This window comes from Ictidomys tridecemlineatus, chromosome 9, assembly GCF_052094955.1.
Source record: "Ictidomys tridecemlineatus isolate mIctTri1 chromosome 9, mIctTri1.hap1, whole genome shotgun sequence".
In the NCBI taxonomy this organism is placed as follows: Eukaryota; Metazoa; Chordata; class Mammalia; order Rodentia; family Sciuridae; genus Ictidomys; species Ictidomys tridecemlineatus.
The window spans coordinates 36,337,581-36,356,454 of NC_135485.1; the positions used below are offsets into that span (position 1 = coordinate 36,337,581).

Here is an 18,874-nt window from a genome sequence, read left to right on the forward strand (position 1 = left end):
CAAAGCATTTAGTTCATCAGAAGTTTTGAAAGAACAGAGAGACCATTGAATTTTTTTTTAGGAGTTTATTTATTTATTTATTAAGTTTTTTAAAGTTTAAAGTCAACAGACCCTGTCAGGTGTATGATTAATATAGCTGCCGTATCCTGAGTAAAGAAATAGAAAGGTAGGCAGTAAGAAAAAAAAACCGCAGAACTGTGGTCTTTTTCTTTTCTAGCTATAAAACTGCAATATTTATTTTTTAGATTAAATATTTTCCCACCCAGAAAATAATTTTCGAGTGTTTCCAGTCCTGGTAAATGACTCAATTGTTCAAGCAAATTGTAAAACAAGAAAAACGAAACCCTCCACCACGGGCAATCTGTAATGCAAGGTGAAAGTCAGAGGTGGGACTGTACCAGCTCTGGGTCACTGGGGCATCTGCCTAGGGGGACCAGCAGCTCTGTCCAACAGCTGGAGCTGGGAGGCTCCTCCCGCTCGACGTCACGGGAGGCGGGACAGCAGGCAATTGGCGTTGCACGGAAGCTAAAGCTGCTCCAGAGTCGGGGCCCTGGAGGGGAGGAGGGGGAGAGGGAGAAATTGGTCGTGGATTTTGCTCCGGCTCCAGCTGCTGCTCTAGCGCTGAGAGATTGCCCCTAACCCCATACCCCAAGGCAAATGGCTGGCTCGGAGGCGTAACTCGCCTCCACTCTTCGGATCTGTACTTGGTTCTTTTCTTGCACCTTGAAATTCATTGATCATCATGCTGTGATGTGTGCCCGGGGAGAAATTGGTAAGAGTGAAAGAGCAAACCTTTCTATTTCGCAGCTTTCTGCCTCACTACTCTCTTTCTTTATCTCTCTCTCTCTCTCTCTCTCTCTCTCTCTCTCTCTCTCTCTCTCTCTCTCTCTCTCTCTCTCCCCCCTCTTCCCCCTCCCTCTTCCATACTCTCTCTCTCTTTCCCCCTTCCCCCCTCTTTCTCTCTCTCTCCCCCTCTTCCCCCTCCCTCTCTCCCTCTCCCTCTCCCTCTCCCTCTCCCCATCCAATCATATTTAGGTTTGATGACATGGCTCAAAACTAGAGTTCTGGACTTAAAAATGGAGAAGCGATTGCACCATTTTCAGTTACTGGATTTCTCTAGGGAAATTATTTGACTTATACTGAAAACTGGTTTTTGTAAGAAGGTCAATCATGCAGACACACCCGTTCACACACATTCTTTTCGAAATCGAGCCCTTTAAAGCCATTTTGGCTTCTTGCCCCAAAAGGTGATGAAGAGGAAAAGTGTTTAGCAATTTAGAACAATACATAAACCATGGACTGATTGTTACTTGGGAAGAAAAAGGTGTTTGCGTTGCAACTTGCTCAGAAATAGTTTTGAAACCATATTCTTTCCTGCTAACATTAACTTTAAGAACTCAGTTGTTATCTGGGGTGCCCTTCATTTTACATTATAGAACATATTCTTATATTTTTACTATAAACAGCAGAGAGATGGGTTGGGCAGTGAATTCCTGAGGTAGTATTGACTTGGGACCATGTGCCTTTGGAAAGAATATATTTAAACTACACATTTTCATTAAAGCATGCTGACTCAGGTATTTAGAATGTGATCTAAATAAAACCAAAGTTTCTTCTTGCTTCTTTTCATAAGAAGATAGTTCTTTTCAGTTTTACAGGGTCTGGGCAGTTCTCTAACTCTAATCAACCTTGAAAAATGTACCAACAAAGGTAGGGATTCCACCAGTATTATTGTGTCAGTCTAAATTACATGAGGCCAAATTTAAATTTTACCAACATAAAAAAAGTCTTTGTTGATTTGTGAAGAGTGAGAATTGTAACACATGATCATATTAACAGAATAACTAATTCAGTGACTCAGGCGAGCCCATACTTCAGTCTATTTCCAAAGGTAATAACAGCTTTTTCCAGACTGTTTTATTTTCTCATTATAAATATATCTTACAAATCTACATTAAGATTGTTTGTTTTTATCAAGGTGAGATTAGACTATATGTGTTGAAAAACATGGTAACAGCATTCCAACAGTTTATTTAGGAAAAAAAAACATTGTAACGGTTGCCACTTGTTACATTTTATGAAAAAAAATGAAGAGTTTAAACAGTTTGAAACAGGATGTGGGAAATGTTTGACCTTGGCTAACCAAAAATGAATACTTTTCATACTTACTGACTAAACAATTAAATAGCATATTATTTTGATATTGGCAGTAAAATGAAGGGAAATGCTCAGAATTGGATTATGATTTATAATTGAACAGAATGATTCATTTGTTAAACATATGTACCTTTTAGAATCAATTTTAAAAATTAATACTTACAAAATGCCCACATGCTGTGTTTTATTTATTGCCTACTTTAGTTGGAAATTGTATTTTTTTTTTTAATGAAGGCAAAGAAAAATGCTATAAGCAAGACTATCTGGGGACTCTCAAAACAAAACACATTGATGAAGATAAATTTAAGAGATTATCATGCTTAAGAAAAGGAGAATCTATTAACTTCAGGAACAATAATATGTATGCTGGATGATATCACCATACCCGGTTAATTATTACAGCAGCTGAACAGCTCTCCTTATCATTTAGCAGAGGATTGTTGTATTTTCTTGAAAACATTATTGGGTCTTTATTCTCTTTATTCATTTCAGAAAAAAAGTCTTTAGCCATAAAAATAATACTTTTCTTTGATCTGTGAAGTAAGAAATAGTAGTGATACTAATTTTGTAAAAGTTGTGGCCTTAATGGAATCACATTTAAGGTGTTTAATGAAGGGTATATTAATACAACTATATGAGGCAATAATATGGTAATAGGTATTAAAACCTGTGTATATTCATAGGCTTTGACTCAATGACCCTGGATCTAGGAATATATCATAAGAAAATTATGTGAATTCCATTTGAAGATTAGGTCTTTACAGTGTTACCTATAGCGTGAAAAAAAATCAGAAACAGCCTATAGCAAAATATTTAAATAAATTAATGTTTTATCTCTTTATGTAGATAAAATGCAGATACCAAAATAATTTTGAAAAAAAAGTTATGACTTGGAAACATGTTACAATATATTGAGTGGCAAGATCAAATACCAAATATCTTGAATGTATAAAGTATGCCTTTGAAAGAATTATATATAAGATTCATTTAGTCAATAAATATTTATTAAGCTCTTAAGTATCATAGTTATAAATTAAAACATTGAATAAGTTCCTGTTTGAATATAGTTCCTCTTGCATTAATAGGTATATTCATTAATATGTCATGTACTAAAATACACACATGCACGTTTCTAGGGGGTAGAGTTATAGCTTTCATTTTCTTTTTTTTTTTATATTTTTCCTGATATTCCCAAGTCTTCTATAGCAACTATTACTTTTATAATCACAAAAATACCATTTTCAAAATTATCTCCAGAAATACTCTAAGCAAAATCAAAAGACAAAGGCTAGGCTCTGTACTTAACCGCCAGCATGCCCTTTTAAAAAGACATTAAGCAGTGCTTTATAATATTGCTGTGGTTTGGAAAGTGTGTGTACTCCCACCCAAGTTCATTTATTGATTCCTAATCACTAATTTGATAGTCTTGAGAGGGGGGGGGTCTTTGGAAGATGCTTAGATAATAGGGCAGAAGGCCTCATGAATGGGATTAGTGCCCTTCCGAAAGAGGCATAGAAAGCTGCCTTGGCCATTCCCTCATGCGAGGATATAGCAAGAAGGTGCCATCTAAGTACCAGACAGTGAGCCCTCACCAGACACCAGATATATTCACACTTTGATCTTGGGCTTTCCAGCCTTTTTTTAACTATAAGAAACAACTCTCTCTCTCTTTTTTTTTTTTAATAAGCCACCTAGTTTATAGTAATTTGTTATAGCAACCCCAAATGGACTAAGACAGACAGATGAACCCCCCTGTAGAATTGACCCCCAATGAAAAATAGACATAATTTGGCAATTCACAAAGGAAAATAAATTGAAAATTTTCAAGGTTGAGAAAGGGGCAATGTTAACCTCTCAATCATCAAAGAATAGCAATAATTGTGCCCCCACATTTGCACACATCATGTTAGCAAACATCGAAAGCAAATCGAATTGTGTGAGGTTATTAAGAAGACTATTCAATGATATAGAAAACTATTCTGATGGGGAATATGAGAAATGAAAAAAAAAAGAAAAGAAAAAACAAATTGCAAAATGATATTGTAGTTTTAGAAAAACAAAATCAACCTATGCACAGAAGCTACTTTAATGGAGGGGAGCAAATGAAATATTAACAGTACTTTCATTTGGGTGGTGAGATTTTAGGAAATTTATATTTTTCTCATGGTATTAATCTATAGTTTCTAAGATTTTTACAGTGAATATATTTAGTTAACAGAGGGGAGAAAAAGCCAATCTCCTAATAAAACAATCTGTCCTGATATGAAGAGCACATAAATAAATATCCAGCCCCTTTTATACAGTTCCCACAATCTCCCTCATTACGTTGTCATTTTATGTCAAGTATTATTATTTCTGAACTACATTTGCTGGTGAGAACATTTGGACTAGAGGGAAAGCCACAGGCAAAGCTTGATTCTCCTCGCATTTGTTCTTCTGCTCCCAGCTATTTTCTGAAATAATAAGCAGGGTTAGATTAACTAGAGCTTAACTTCCCCTTCATTTCCTGTTGATCGCATCTGCTGGGATCTGATGCTGATAGGCCTTAATTAAATACTTCTTAGTTGATCTTCCTGAAGTTTATTTATTCAGTTTAAGGCCTTTCTGGATGGAAGATGGTAAATACAACTACATTTCTGTTAGTAAAACAAACTTAGAAGTTTTCAACTCCTTAATTTGTAAGATGGATTGTAAAAATCTTAATCTCCTTGGTTATAAGAAGGAAAGTGAAAATCAAGTTTCAACCATCCTCAATGTTGTGAGATCCTTTCTTTAGTTTATAGTATTCATAATTACTTAGCATGATTTCACAACATTCTAATTTACTTTAATTAGGCTATAAAATATTATAGAAGGTTATAGTTAAACATCATAATAATAACACCCTCCCCCCCTTTTTTTTTGGTACTGGGGAATGAACTTAGGGACACTATATCACTGAGCTACACTCCCAGCCCTTTTATTTACTTTTTTTTTTTTTTTTGAGACAGGATCTCACCAAGTTGCCCCGGCTGACCTCAAAATTGAGATCCTCCTGCCTCAGCCTTCCTAGTCACTGGGGTTTCAATTATCTGCCACTGTGCCCTGCTATCCTTCTTTTCTTCACTAAAAACCGTGCTTAAAAGATGCTCTCAGATGCTTTTGTCAGAAGTTCAACGATCCTTTAGTTGGGAAATCAACATTTCTACCTTACCCAGGTAGAAAAATTCCTAAATCTAAAGCATTATTGCACTTTTAAGATCCCTAAAGCAAGGACTAAAAGGAAAGGGAAATGCTCCCAATGGGATAAGGGAACTTTTGAAAAGCAATTGTCCCAACTAGCTTTCTTCTCCCAAATTGTCACATTTCGTTTGAGCAGTGCCAGGAGGGACCATGATGATCCCAAATGTCCAGTCAGTCACATATTATTTTGTATGCTTCATATTTTGGGTCATGGTCAGGACAGATGTGTTGATGATAGGAATATATGGATAAGGTATATAGGCTTAATGATGTAGGGTGATAACAGGCAGAGATCAGAAATGGCACCAACACAGGAGGCACTCGGCCACGTGAGAAACATGAGAAGGTAGCTCATGCTGAGGCAGAAGGATCATGAGTTCAAATTCAGCCTCAGCAAATTGGTGAGGCCCTAAGCAGCTTAGTGAGACCCTGTCTCAAATAAAAAACTTAAAAATGGGCCAGGGATGTGACTCAGTGGCTAACCTCTGGGTTCAATCCTTGGAACTAAAAAAAAAAAAAAAAGAAGAAGAAGAAAAGAAAAAAAAATCCACATTATATTCTTGAAATATCTCCAATGATTCCCTGTTTCTTCTAAGTATAAATTCTAAGTATAAATTAACTAAGTATAAATTCTTCATCTTAACAATTGAAGACTTCAAGATGGTTCTAACATAGATTCCCACTTTAATCTCCAATTAGTCCTTAATTTATATCTGAAATTCCAGCAATATGAAACTACTTAGAGTTTCTTACATAAACAGTTTCCAGCCACCTTCCTTTTCATAATATTACTTTTTCAAAAATCTACAAATCTCTTCTATGGAGAATTTGGGTTTTTGCCAAGGCTCATTTAGATACTCTCTCTCTCTCTCTCTCTCTCATAAGAAGCAGTCCTCTTTTCCCTTTGCAGCCTTGGACTCCATACCGTGCCTTCTGGTAGGATTTTCTTTTTCCCTAAATTCATGCACTGCATGATTATCCAATTTTATCTTTTTAAATTGAATTCAGAATTTAAATCTCTTTCTGGGTATTTTTTATTCATCCCCTAAGGACCCAGCATTGAATGTAGGGCAAGGTAAAATAAACGAATGCTAAAAAGTAAACTTCTAAAACATAGAAGTTTTCGTCTGCATTGTTCTCGGGTTTATTTCCTGTATCTATAACAATTCCCCGCACACCGCGGGAGCACGGTAAACTCCATTTAAAGGAAGGCACTGAGCATCTTCCGTGTGTCAGGTATTACATATTCTTAATAAACCTCCATACAAAACTCTGTGACATAGGTGATATTTCCATTTTACAATTTGGAAACAGGCTTAGAGAGGCTAAGGGTTTATGGTGAGTGGCCAATTATTATGAATCTGTTTGCTGTTTTGAAAACAGCTAAATATAGTATCAGTACTTATTCAAAATAAATATATTTGGGGAGTTGAGTAGCATTGAATAAGTTGACAATTTATTTACCATAAATTCATTTTATAATTCTAGTAAAAATGATCAACTTCTTTTAATTACCATTAATAGTTTGACCTGTCTATTACTGATATTTATATACTAGTCATACTTGATGTTCCGATCTCAGGGACAATTTAAATATGTATGTTGTGATAATTTAGTGATCAGCATATGTAATCTATACTTCTATTATATTAAGTCATGAGATGAAGTACTTTTTAGCCATTGAGGAATAATACTTACCTATGTAATATTTATAACATATTTAAAGTTACTCTGTAATTTCCAAAAGCAAATTATTAGGTTTTAGAGGTTAAACTCTTCATCCTTTATCTTGAAATAACTTTTCTACAGTTCAAACAAAATAAATGAAGTAATGCCTGTCTTTTTCACTTATCCAGCAATGACATATACCTTAAAGAGAAGACATACTTCAAAACTTTAATCTTGTCCTATTTATATGATTCATATTTATAGCTTTGGGTAATATGTGAGAAACATTTAGAAAACATTTGATTTAGTCTCTTGATATAAACTTTTAGTTTTAAAAGTCCATTTGGTATTTCAATGACTGAGTTCTTTTCATTTTAGCTACAAGTAAGTCCACTTTCCTATTTCTTTTCACTTATCATTTCTTAACCATGTTATTATTTTTAAAAAATTTTAGAAATTTCTGTGGTTATTTATACAGAAAATAATTGTCCTATTTCTTCAGTATCAGAAAAGCAGTTTCACTGATTACTTAAATAGTATATACATACACATGGGTGGAAATGATTAACTGCATAAAAATAATGTTGAGTGATTATGAATTCATGGAGCAATATATTTATAAATTAAAAGTAAGACATTCCAGGATAGCTTTGAGTTGCTTAGGTTGATGGTTTTCAAAGTGTGGTCCCCAGACTAGAAGCATCAGTTTCACTTGAGCTTGTTAGAAATGCAAACCCTCAGGTCCCACTGCAGGCCTACTGAGTCAGAAAGTGGGCAGGTCCTGTGCTTGGCAGAAAAGAGGTAGAAACTGTGCTCTTACAAGCTTTCCTTGTGATTCTGATCTGTGGTAAGTTTGAGAACATAGACTTCAGGCAGGATCCTCAGGTGAGAAAGCCAGCATATTCACTGGACCCTGACAGGTAGTGCCTGGCCCACTTTTAAAGGACTGGTTTCTCATACTTCTGTATTATCCCTGGGCTGGCTGAAAAAGATGTTGTTTTAAAAAGTAAAACTTGTGAAGAAGCCAAAAGTGCAATGTTCAATATTTAAAGATTTGTGTTGCCTAGCTTTATGTTATTTACTTGGTGGCAAAAGATCTCCTTTAAAAGCAAAATTAAACTGAATACATTTTGTGTTTCATAGGAGAAAATAGGGCGCTGTGTGTGTGCCCCTATCCTTTGATCTTGGGTATATTTTTGGACAATGATTAAAAGAAGCAAACGTGACTCTTAAGACTCTCAGATTGTCCATAGGGAATCAAGTGTTCTTAGAGATACTGTGCATGTTTATAGAGGTAGGGAATGATCCAGATTCCCTATGGGAAGGACTAATTACTCTATATAAAATTAGAACAGGGGTTAGGTGGTACACACCCGTAAACCCAGGGACTGAGCATGCTGAGACAGGAGAATAACAAATTCAAGGCCAGCCTCAGCAATTTAGGGAGGTCCTGTCTCAAAATAAAAAATAAAAAGGACTGGAAATATACTGTAAAGTGTCCCTATTTTAAATCCCTAGTACCCCCCAAAATAATAAATAAGCAAATGAAATTAGAATCCAATCATAAAAGTATTTTCATAGTGCATCTGTACATAGCGTAGGCTATATTCTTTGAATACACTTTGGAGTTAATCAAATTGGATTAAATTCTTTATGTATTACTGGAAATTTTAGTTGTCTGTTTTCTTTATCGTACCAGTGCATGTGATGCTGAATGTGGTAATTTCAGAATATTATATATTGGTCATATTATGAAGATACTAGGAATCAGCAGAAGGAGTCTTGAAGTGGGTTTTTAATTACAATTTGAAAATATGACCAATAAATTCTGATCCCTACTGACTTTAATGTTGTAAAGTAAAGAGCAATCAAGGTGGGGCCGGGGATGTGGCTCAAGCGGTGGTGCGCTCGCCTGGCATGCGTGCGGCCCGGGTTTGATCCTCAGCACCACATACAAACAAAGATGTTGTGTCCACCGAGAACTAAAAAATAAATATTAAAAAAATTCTCTCTCTCTCACTCTCTCTCCTCTCTCACTCTCTCTTAAAAAAAAAAGTTCAAAAAAAAGCAATCAAGGTAATATTAAAATGTAAAATGGTCTTATTTATGAGACTTTGTGATTTTTTTGATATCTAGTATTGTATATGTTTTCTATAAGTATAAACATGTTTTACTGAAATAATTATCTGAGCTTTCTTTTATGCAATATCCTTTAAATTCTACTTTTATAATTAATTTTCATGAATAAGACTGTGTCCCAGAAGTATCTAGGCATTTAAATACACTGTCTTTTAAAGTTTAATGAGATGTATCTATGAGATATCTTTTAGTGATTATCTTTTTAGCTAAAAGAATACTTTAATTGGCTTTACACCGTTTATAATTACATTCAATACTTCTTGGAAAGAGCACACATATTTGCCTTTATGAAGTCCAAATTATCACTAATTTAGTATACATCAGTCTTCAATATTAATCTGATATACTATTAGAACCTATACATGCTACTTGAGGGTTTTAGCATGAACATTTTGGGTGTTGCAGCAGGCTTGTCTTGCATAATGTAAAGTTGTTCTTGACAATCAAGAAAATCAAAGAATTGCCTCTTCTCACATCTTAAATGTAAAAGCAATACATTAACCTCTGTGTATGCTTTTCTTCACCATAATTATAGGTTTCATGATTATATACAGTAATAAGCTTTTGATTAACTTTAGTATTCTTGATTAAAATGAAGAACTGTTTTCGGATCCAAAGTAAGTTTATAAGAAGATGGTAAAAAATATAGATAAAATATGGATAGTCATTAAAAATATACTTAACATAGAAATCAGCTCACATTGATATACTATCTCAAAAAAACAGTGTTGGTCTGGGTTGTAGCTCAGTGGTAGAGTGCTTGCCTAGCATGTATGAGACATTGAGTTCAATCCTCAGCACCACATAAAAATAAATAAATAAAAATAAAGATATTGTGTTCATCTACATCTAAAAAAGAAAATTTTAAAAAGTGTTAATGTTTTAAAAGTTATTTTATTCTAGATTTTCCATGTTAGCATGTTATACATTCATAGTTGAGCTCAGACATTTATCAGGTTTGAATCATTCTTTAAATCTTTATAAACTTCATGCTTTTTTGCACTCATTAAACATTCTCTTAAACATCACTTTTTAACAGCTATCTTATATTTTCATTATTTAGATGTATCACAGTTGAATAGTTTCACTATTTTTAAACATTTGGGTTTTGTGCCTTTTGTAACTCTGAGTTGAGCATCTTTCTCTTCAGGGCAAACAAAAATGAACATTTTAAAGGTATATTGTCTTATGGCTTTAGAAAAGTAAGAAAGGTTAGATTTCCCCCAGAACTATATGAATGCTAGCTTTCAGTAGATTTATGAAGTTTAAAGAAGTTTTTTGCTACAATCAGAAACAAAAAATTCTAACTCTGCCTAAATTACTTTTCTTAGGTAACTACTGAAGATAAATATTATTTTTGCCTATTTATTTGTACTATGTCAAATTCTGGATGTTTGTTCAGGCTCTTTTACAAAGTATATTTTTATTTAAATATTTAAGCCAGAAGTGAATAATTTCTAATATTGATTTTTATAAAATATTAACTTAAAATGCTGACCATCATCATGGTAATAGGACTTGTTACAATGATACTGAAACAATAGGGCAGTTCCACAAATGAGCTTGAACAGACTGAGAATTTTAAAATAGATGCGTATCTGAATAATACTATCACATGATTTTAGGAAGCATAAAACTTTGTATTCAAGTGGAATAAATAATTTATAACATATTTGTAAATAATGACATTGTGTTTAGGAATAATAAAAGCCTACCTATATATGCATAAGGAATAAAATGGTAGTAGAGAAGGTAGGGAGCTATTTTATGTAAGCTGACATTATTTTGCTATTTAATCTTGAACAAGCCAATCTCTCTGAACCTCATTTTTCTTATATAAAAAGTTACATATTTAAGGTTTTCAACAGGTTTAAATTTTTGAATTTTCTTTGTTTTTTATTTTTTGATTTGTCAGTTTTGCTTTTTTAGTCATTGCTTTAACTCCAGGGCCTTATGCATGCTAGGAAAGAGATCAACCACTGAGTTTATATCCTTATTCCTAAAATTCTGATTTTCCTGAGCTTTATCATTTTGAAAATGGCTTTCCTACTTAGCAGATTTTTAAAAAATATTTTATGAGTTATTTTTATTTATATGTGATAGTATGTATTTTGCCATATTATACATACATGAAGTATAACTTCCCATTCTTGTGGTTGTTCATGATGTGGAGTTACACTAGTCATGTATTCAAATATGAACATAGGAAAGTAATGTCCAATTCATTCTACTCTCTTTCCTATTCCCCTACCACTTACTGTGTGTTAGCATCTGCATATTAGAGAGAACATTTGGCCTTTGTTTTTTTTTGTGTGATTGGTTTATTTCACTTAGCATGATATTCTCTAGTTCCCTCCATTTACTGGCAAATGCTATAATTTTTTCTTCTTTGTGGATGAGTAATATTCCATTGTGTATATATACCATATTTTCTTTATCTGTTCATCTGTTGAAGGGCACCTAGGTTGGTTCCATGGTTTAGCTAATGTGAATTGAGGGGCTATGAACATTGATGTGGCTACATCAGTATAGTATGATGATTTTAAGTCCTTTGAGATATCCCAAGGAGTGGGATAACTGGGTCAAACTGTGGTTCCATTCCAAGTTTTCTGAGGACTCTCCATACTGCTTTCCAGAGTGGTTGTACCAATTTGCAGTCCCATCAGCCATTTATGAGTATACCTTTTTCCCTAAGTCATCGCCAACATTTATTGTTACTTACATTCTTGATAATTGCTCTTCTGTCTGGAGTGAAATAAAATCTCAGTGTAGTTTTAATTTGCATTTCTCTAATAGCTAGAGATGTTGAACATTTTTTTTTAATGTATTTGTTGACCATTGTATTTCTTCTGTGCCTGTTCAGTTCCTTTGCCCATTTATTGATTGGGTTTTTGTTGTTGTTGTTGTTGTTGTTGTTTATTTGGTTTTGGTATTAAATTTTTTGAGTTCTTTATTTATCCTGGAGATTAATGTTCTATCTGTGGTGCAGGGGGCAAAGATTTTCTCCCATTCTGTAGGCTCTCTCTTCATGTTCTTAATTGTTTCCTTTGCTGTGAAGAAGCTTTTCAGTTTGATATCATCCCATTTATTGATTCTTGATTTTACTTCTTGTGTTTACAAGTCTTGTTAAGGAATTGGGTTCCTAAGCCAACATGATGGAGATTTGGGCCTATTTTTTCTTCTAGTAAGCACAGGGTCTCTGGTCTAATGCCTAAGTTCTTGATCCACTTTGAGTTTTGTGCAAGAGTGAGAGATAGATAGGGGTTTAATTTCATTTTGCTACATATAGATTTCTGGTTTTCCCAGCACTATTTATTGAAGAGGCTATCTTTTCTCCAATGTATGTTTATGTGCCTATGTCTAGTGTGAGATAACTGTATTTATGTGGGCTTGTCCCTGTGTCTTCTGTTCTGTTGACCTTCATGTCTGTTTTGGTGCTAACACCGTGCGGTTTCTGTTACTACAGCTCTGTAGTATAATTTAAGGTCTAGTATTGTGATGCCTCCTGCTTCACTTTTCTCACTGAGGATTTGCAGAAATCTTATACTCAAACAATTAATAAGTGCACTTGTAATAGTAGACTAGCTAGATTTGGGGGTCTATTATATGTCTGATACCTTACATAAATTATCATGAACTCCTCACAACAACACTACAATGTGGATACTATTATTGTATTTTCCTGATGGGGAAACTGAAGGTTATAAGTCTCATTGGAACTCAAGACCCACCTGTCTCTTAAAAAAATGGAATGACTTGCTCTAACCCAGGGTATCTCAACTGCAGCATTTTTGACATTTGGGGCTAGATAATTCTTTATTGTGAGGGATTATTTTTTGCAGAGTCTAACATTTAGCAGCATATCTCACTTGTTGCAAAAGTATCTCCAGATATTGCCCAAACTAGTTTCACTTGAGGACCATTGGTTTAAATATAACCTTAGTCATCAACAGTCTAAGGGCAAATATAATTGTCATCTCTGGCAAAGGTGAGGTGGCTTTAGGTCATTGAAAGGATCAAGATGCAGCTGACCAAATAGACGACCTTAGCAGAGGACCCCACTCATTCGTTCAACAATACTGGTTGTAAATTGATTATCCTTTATTCTCAATATTTGTGATATTTGAAGAGGATTCATTCCCAAGGTGCATGATATACCACCAAGAACTTGATTGACATTAATTAATTCATTTAACAATATTCCTGGTATGCCTGCTATGTGCCAAACATTGTTCAGTTACTGGTTGAAATAGTGAGCAAGATGGTCTTGTAGGCGATGCTGATATTAAATAATTCAACTCATTTTCCTCTGTCTTCCTAATAATCTTTTAAAAGCTGTCTTTATAACTACAATCCAGTGTGTTTACCATGTTTTACACACACACACACACACACACACACACACACACACACACAAACACACACACACACAGAGCTTACCACACTGAGCTATAGTAAACATACATAGCACACCAGGAAATTTGTGTTCTACTATTTAAAAATATATTTGACTCTAATTTTGGAAATTAGCACTTATCTGTGTGCTGGCTTGGTTTCGGATGTTACCTGTTTCTTCATTGGGTAGTACCTTAAGCTCTTTCTGTGTTCTGCCTAAAACCTGGCTACACACACAGCAATGTTTATGCCATGGCAATTAATCTCTGAAGTATTTCAGGTAATGAGGGAACCCCATGAGTCAGCTCAGGGCGGATCCCTTTACCATGTGCTCATGTAGGGCAAGAATCATGGAATCAATACAGGAACTTTGTATCACTTTGGTTTCAGTGCCTGGAAAAGGGCCTGACTGGCACATGGTAGCCTTTCAATACTTATTTATTAAACAGATCGAAGGATAAGAGGTCTCTGAACAGTGAAAATGATTTCACTAAGTCAATCTTGCTGAATTTTTATCTGCTACTCCCGGAAGACCATTGAGGTCATTTAAGTCATTTTATTTACATTTATTAACCTCTTTGTGGGAGTTGGAAGTAAGAGTTAAATATTTATGAAAGCAGATATTTGAACAGATATTTGGAGGAAAAAGCCTGTCAAACCATATATGTGCATTCAAAACAAGGAGGTTTTCAACTACTGAGGAGAAGCCTCTGGCCATTCTTTGGAAGATCCTGAAGTCATCACTGGTGGAACTGCTCTGGTGCTCAGAGGACTCATGCTAAATTCTCAAAATTTAAATTTATTTAAAATGCTACAGCAAGAACAGGAAAATTGAGACATGTTGTATAACGATTTCCGTTCCAGATAAAATTGTTTTGGTACTTAAAGGGATAAGCATCTTTAAGCTGTAGAAAAACTATGTTACTGAGAAGAACTACCTCCCTGAGAGTTTTAGAACAACTAAATTTACATACCTCAGCTGTTTTTAAAAAGAAGTTCTGCTTGTTTTATTTCCTCTTTTATGTCTTCATGTGGTGGAGGCTGATTAGTGTCCCTTTCAGGGTTGCATGCTCTAGACCTTCGTGTGAACTAAAATAACATTAGCATACTTAATGAAAGCTGTAGTGAGATACCAGGAAATGCCTAAGTGAATTGTGCCACATCTAGAGCCAGTGTGTCCAAGATTGCTAAAGGTAACAGTCTCTACTGCATTTATGAGGGATGTTATTTTACTCTTTCATTCATATGCTCATCCAGCAAATATTCATCAAAAGTCCACTGCATGCCTGATTCTGCTCTAGCCAGAGGCAGTATCAGTGGGGGGAAAAAAACCCACAGAAATTCCTATTTAGTTGAAGGAGGGAGACAAACAAAAGCTGGAACACAAAAGTTAATCATCTATTGTTAAGAAATGACATGAAAGCTGTATGAGAAATAAAGCAGGGAAGGAGAATCATGGGAGGAAGGTCATAAACAACTGGAGGCTATTACTACAATTAATGTGGAAACCCTGAGGGAGTTTAATTGGGAAAATGTCAGGGTCTAACTTTTGGTTTTAACAGGACAAGGCCAACAGCAGCCAACTAGGGTGATGCTGCGGAAGCGGTTAGCTTCTCAGTGTATATTTGAGGGAGAGCCAAGAGAATTGCTGATTGGATGGGGGTCATGGGAGGAAGAAGGACCCAAGGAGGGCTCAAAGGCTTTGGGGCTGAGCATCTAGAAGGGTGGAGCTGCCATCAACTGACAGGACTAACCTGAAGGGAGCAGGTTTGGGGAGAGAATGGGGAGCTCAGTTTGATGTGTAGCTCTCTAGACACGGGCTGCCTCCTTGGCAGTTTCTGAGACGAGATCTACGCTGGGGAAGGTTGGGTGAGGGCACTTGTTCAAGCTTTCTTTTGATGACTTGGCTTCTTCGATAAAGTAAAAACAAAGTCATCTGTAGGAAGAAAGTTAGGTGCATTTCTCAAGCACTCTGGGCCTCGGTTTTCTCATCAGTAAATGAGCAAACAGAACATCCTTTTCGACAAAGACTAAAGTTAATGTGTATTTATTCCCAGCAAGAACTTGGCATATCTCTGTAAGTGGTAGATATTGTTATGATCTTAGTTGTGTTGAATTAATAGTATCTTGTTAATATTGAATAACCAAATATGAAAAACAATTCTATCATTTTCATAATATATTATTTTAGGACTGTCTAGTATTAACAAGGTCAAAACAGTGGTAAAGATTGCTATCATCAATATTTTAATAAATGTTTATTTTCATTTAGCTTTAAGAATAGATTAAGGTAACTAGGAACTCAGTCATAAGTATAGCTGAGTTTTTTTTGTTGTTGTTGTTTTTTGTTTGTTTTTAATTTACCAGTTACACAGAGACACATTTATTTGCCTTTTTACTGCCTTAAGTCAATTTGGAGCATAGACATCCACAAAAGGTGATTCATTAAGAGATGTGGTTCCCTCAAAATATGAGATACATTGAAAGAGACACATTAATATTCTCAGTATTGGAATAAGCCATCCAAAGACTGTATATATAAATATGTATATAATTCATAAGTGTAAATACACAGACAGTTCCTAACTTCAAATAGTTCAACTTCATGATTTTTTTTTTTTTACTTTTTGATGGTGCAAAAAGCATTAATCATTCAGTAGAAACTGTACTGTTCTTCAAATTTTGAACTTTAAATCTTTTCCTGGGCTATAGATATGTGATATAATCCTCCCTTGTGATGCTGGGCCATCAGTAAACAGTAGTAGTGAGCAGCAGCTCCCAGTCAGCCACATGAAAGTCATGAAAGTTAACAACCAATACTGCACAGTGTTCTGGATGGCCAGCCTTTCTTGGATGCAGGTATTCAATAAATTACACAAGGTTATCTGTTATGGTTTGGATATGAGGTGTCTCCCCAAAGTGCCTGAATTCATGAGAGGACTGTTCAGAGGTGAAATGACTGGATTATGAGAGGTGTGACCTAATGAGTCCATCCAAGTTTGAATGAGCTGACTGGGTGGTAACGTAATGAGGCAGGGATGGCTGGACGAGATGGGTCACTAGGGGCTTGTCCTGTGCTACATTGGCACCTGACGTAGAAAAGAAACCATCAGTGAGACATTGTCCTTGCTGGTCAGATAAAGAATCAGTCTCTCTGAAGTAATAAAGTCTATTAAAAAGAATGTTGGTCAGATGAGTCACTGATGACAAGATCAGAGAAAATTCAAGTTTTATCAAGGCTCATTTCTGATGGTCAGTCAAGGAGACTTTCATATCACAAATTTGCTATGAAAGAGTTTCTATCCTGTACTCAGAAATGAGTTGCTATGAATTTCCCTATACTTCTTATTGACCTTGATAATAACTTCCCTGTCTCCCAAGGTTTGGAGCATATAAGAAATGAAATTTTGTCAGTGTTCTTTCATGTTGGTTGAAAAGGTTATAAGTTTGTCTAGGTCATGATTTTGTTTTTCTTTGCTGAGATTTTGTGAATGTTGGTTGAGACTTGTAACTGTATTAAATCTACAAAAAGATTTCAAACTGGACTTTCCCTTGTAGTTTATTCCAACCTTGGACATGATGGTCTGCTTGTATCAGCTGTTAAGCTGTTGGTCATAGCCTTCATTTATATATTCAAAAGAGTTAGGCTTCCCAACAATACGAGTGATATCTGATAAACTGTTCACTCTAAATACAACTTTATATTTTGAAATAAAGCTACTTATCTTAGAGACATGTTTATCAAAATGTGCTCCCAGGACCAAAAGCATCAGCACTGCCTGAAAACATGTTAAATAGGTGGGTTCTTGAGCTTCGTCCCACACCTGCTAAATCAGAAACTGAAGGAGTAAGGTTCCAGAGATTCTGATGCATGTTAAGTCTGAAAGACACAAAATAGAAAATCTTGAAACGACTGTACATATGAATGTTTTTTACTTAGATAAGTAAGCTCATGTGTATTTTTTAAGTTGTTTGTTGGCTGGTGATGACCTCAGAAATTTTTAAATACTAACTGGGCCTAAGAGAATTCATTATGCTGTATTTACCTTTGGTAATCTGCCCTGCTTCGAAGTTCTCATTAAGCATTCATTAAGGGAAACAGTGTTTGAGAAATAAGTCTTCTTTGAAGCGATTTATGTACTGTAAGGAACTTATATTGTACTATAATTTGGGTACATTTTACTAGTGAGTGATTTTATTCTTAATATCTTCTAGAAAATATGTACTATAATTGAAAATAATCTAGTCTTGAATGATATTTGGTTCTATTAAATTTTATATTTAGTTAGCATTGTATTATTAGAAAGATATGATTTGGAATAAATTGTATGCTTTGAGAAAGTTATAAAACCTTTTGGACCTTTTGTTTCTTCCTTTGAAAAATGGGAATCAAATGTTACACCAAGTTGTAAAGATGAAATCAGATGACACGTAGAAAGTTTTGTAAACACTGATCATCGTAGAAGCATTGGTACTTGTTTACTAAGCAATGCTTAACTGATTTTATGCCTAACATTGGTAGTTTATAGATTGTAGAATTTTAATTATAGCTTTCTCAGCTTTTATAAATGAGTGAATAGAATATTGGATGAAGAATTAATATCCAGCATCAGGCAGACCTACTTTAGGAGAGCTGTTGATTATTTCATAGCTATTAATTATAACTTCTTCCTTCAAAAAAAAAAAAAACTTAGTTTTTTTTTTTTTTTTTTGCGATGCTGGGGATTGAACTCAGGGCTTTGTGCATGTGAGGCATGCACTCTACCAACTGATGTATAGCGCCTGCCCCTTAACTTAGTAATTAAGAATTACAAATTAACACATGTCCATTGTGCCAAAGGAAAGAAAAGCTAATGATCTGCTTTTATTACTTTTTTATTCTCACCATGAGGTAACAGATAGCCTGGTGTGACCTGTTGCATACCCGTGCTCTTACAGCTGCCTGCTCCCGCTTTCCCAAGGGTATGGAAATGTATACACACCTAGGCAGTTTGTGTTATTGAGTGAAGCAAGACCCAACAAGCAATAAGAAATAAAAAATAAAGCATATGAAAGTGCAGTGCAATGAGAAATTCCTTGACTGGCAACCAGTTGGCCTTTGGGTGCCGATGTGCCCCCTTTTCCAGACAAAGAAGAAGCCCGTGTCCCAGGGCTATTCTGACCTGGCAGGAATGAGGTCATTTCCCACAACTGACAAAATTACTAAATGTTTTTATCTCCATCAGGATGTTGAGATCAACATTCACTCATGAGAATCATAGGTCTTGTTTCTATCTTGGCAAATTTTGTTCCC

The 18,874-nt window shown here is 35.1% G+C and overlaps 1 protein-coding gene across 1 annotated transcript in view; it reads left to right on the forward strand.

Annotated features, from left to right (window-relative positions):
• The first annotated feature begins 495 nt into the window (after window positions 1-495).
• The window catches only part of Atp10d (ATPase phospholipid transporting 10D (putative)), a 103,104-nt gene continuing 84,725 nt past the window's right edge, over window positions 496-18,874 (forward strand). The window contains exon 1 of the mRNA XM_005319973.5: window positions 496-772. The gene's annotated coding sequence lies outside the window, so the exon portion shown is untranslated. The remainder of the gene's footprint in view (window positions 773-18,874) is intronic.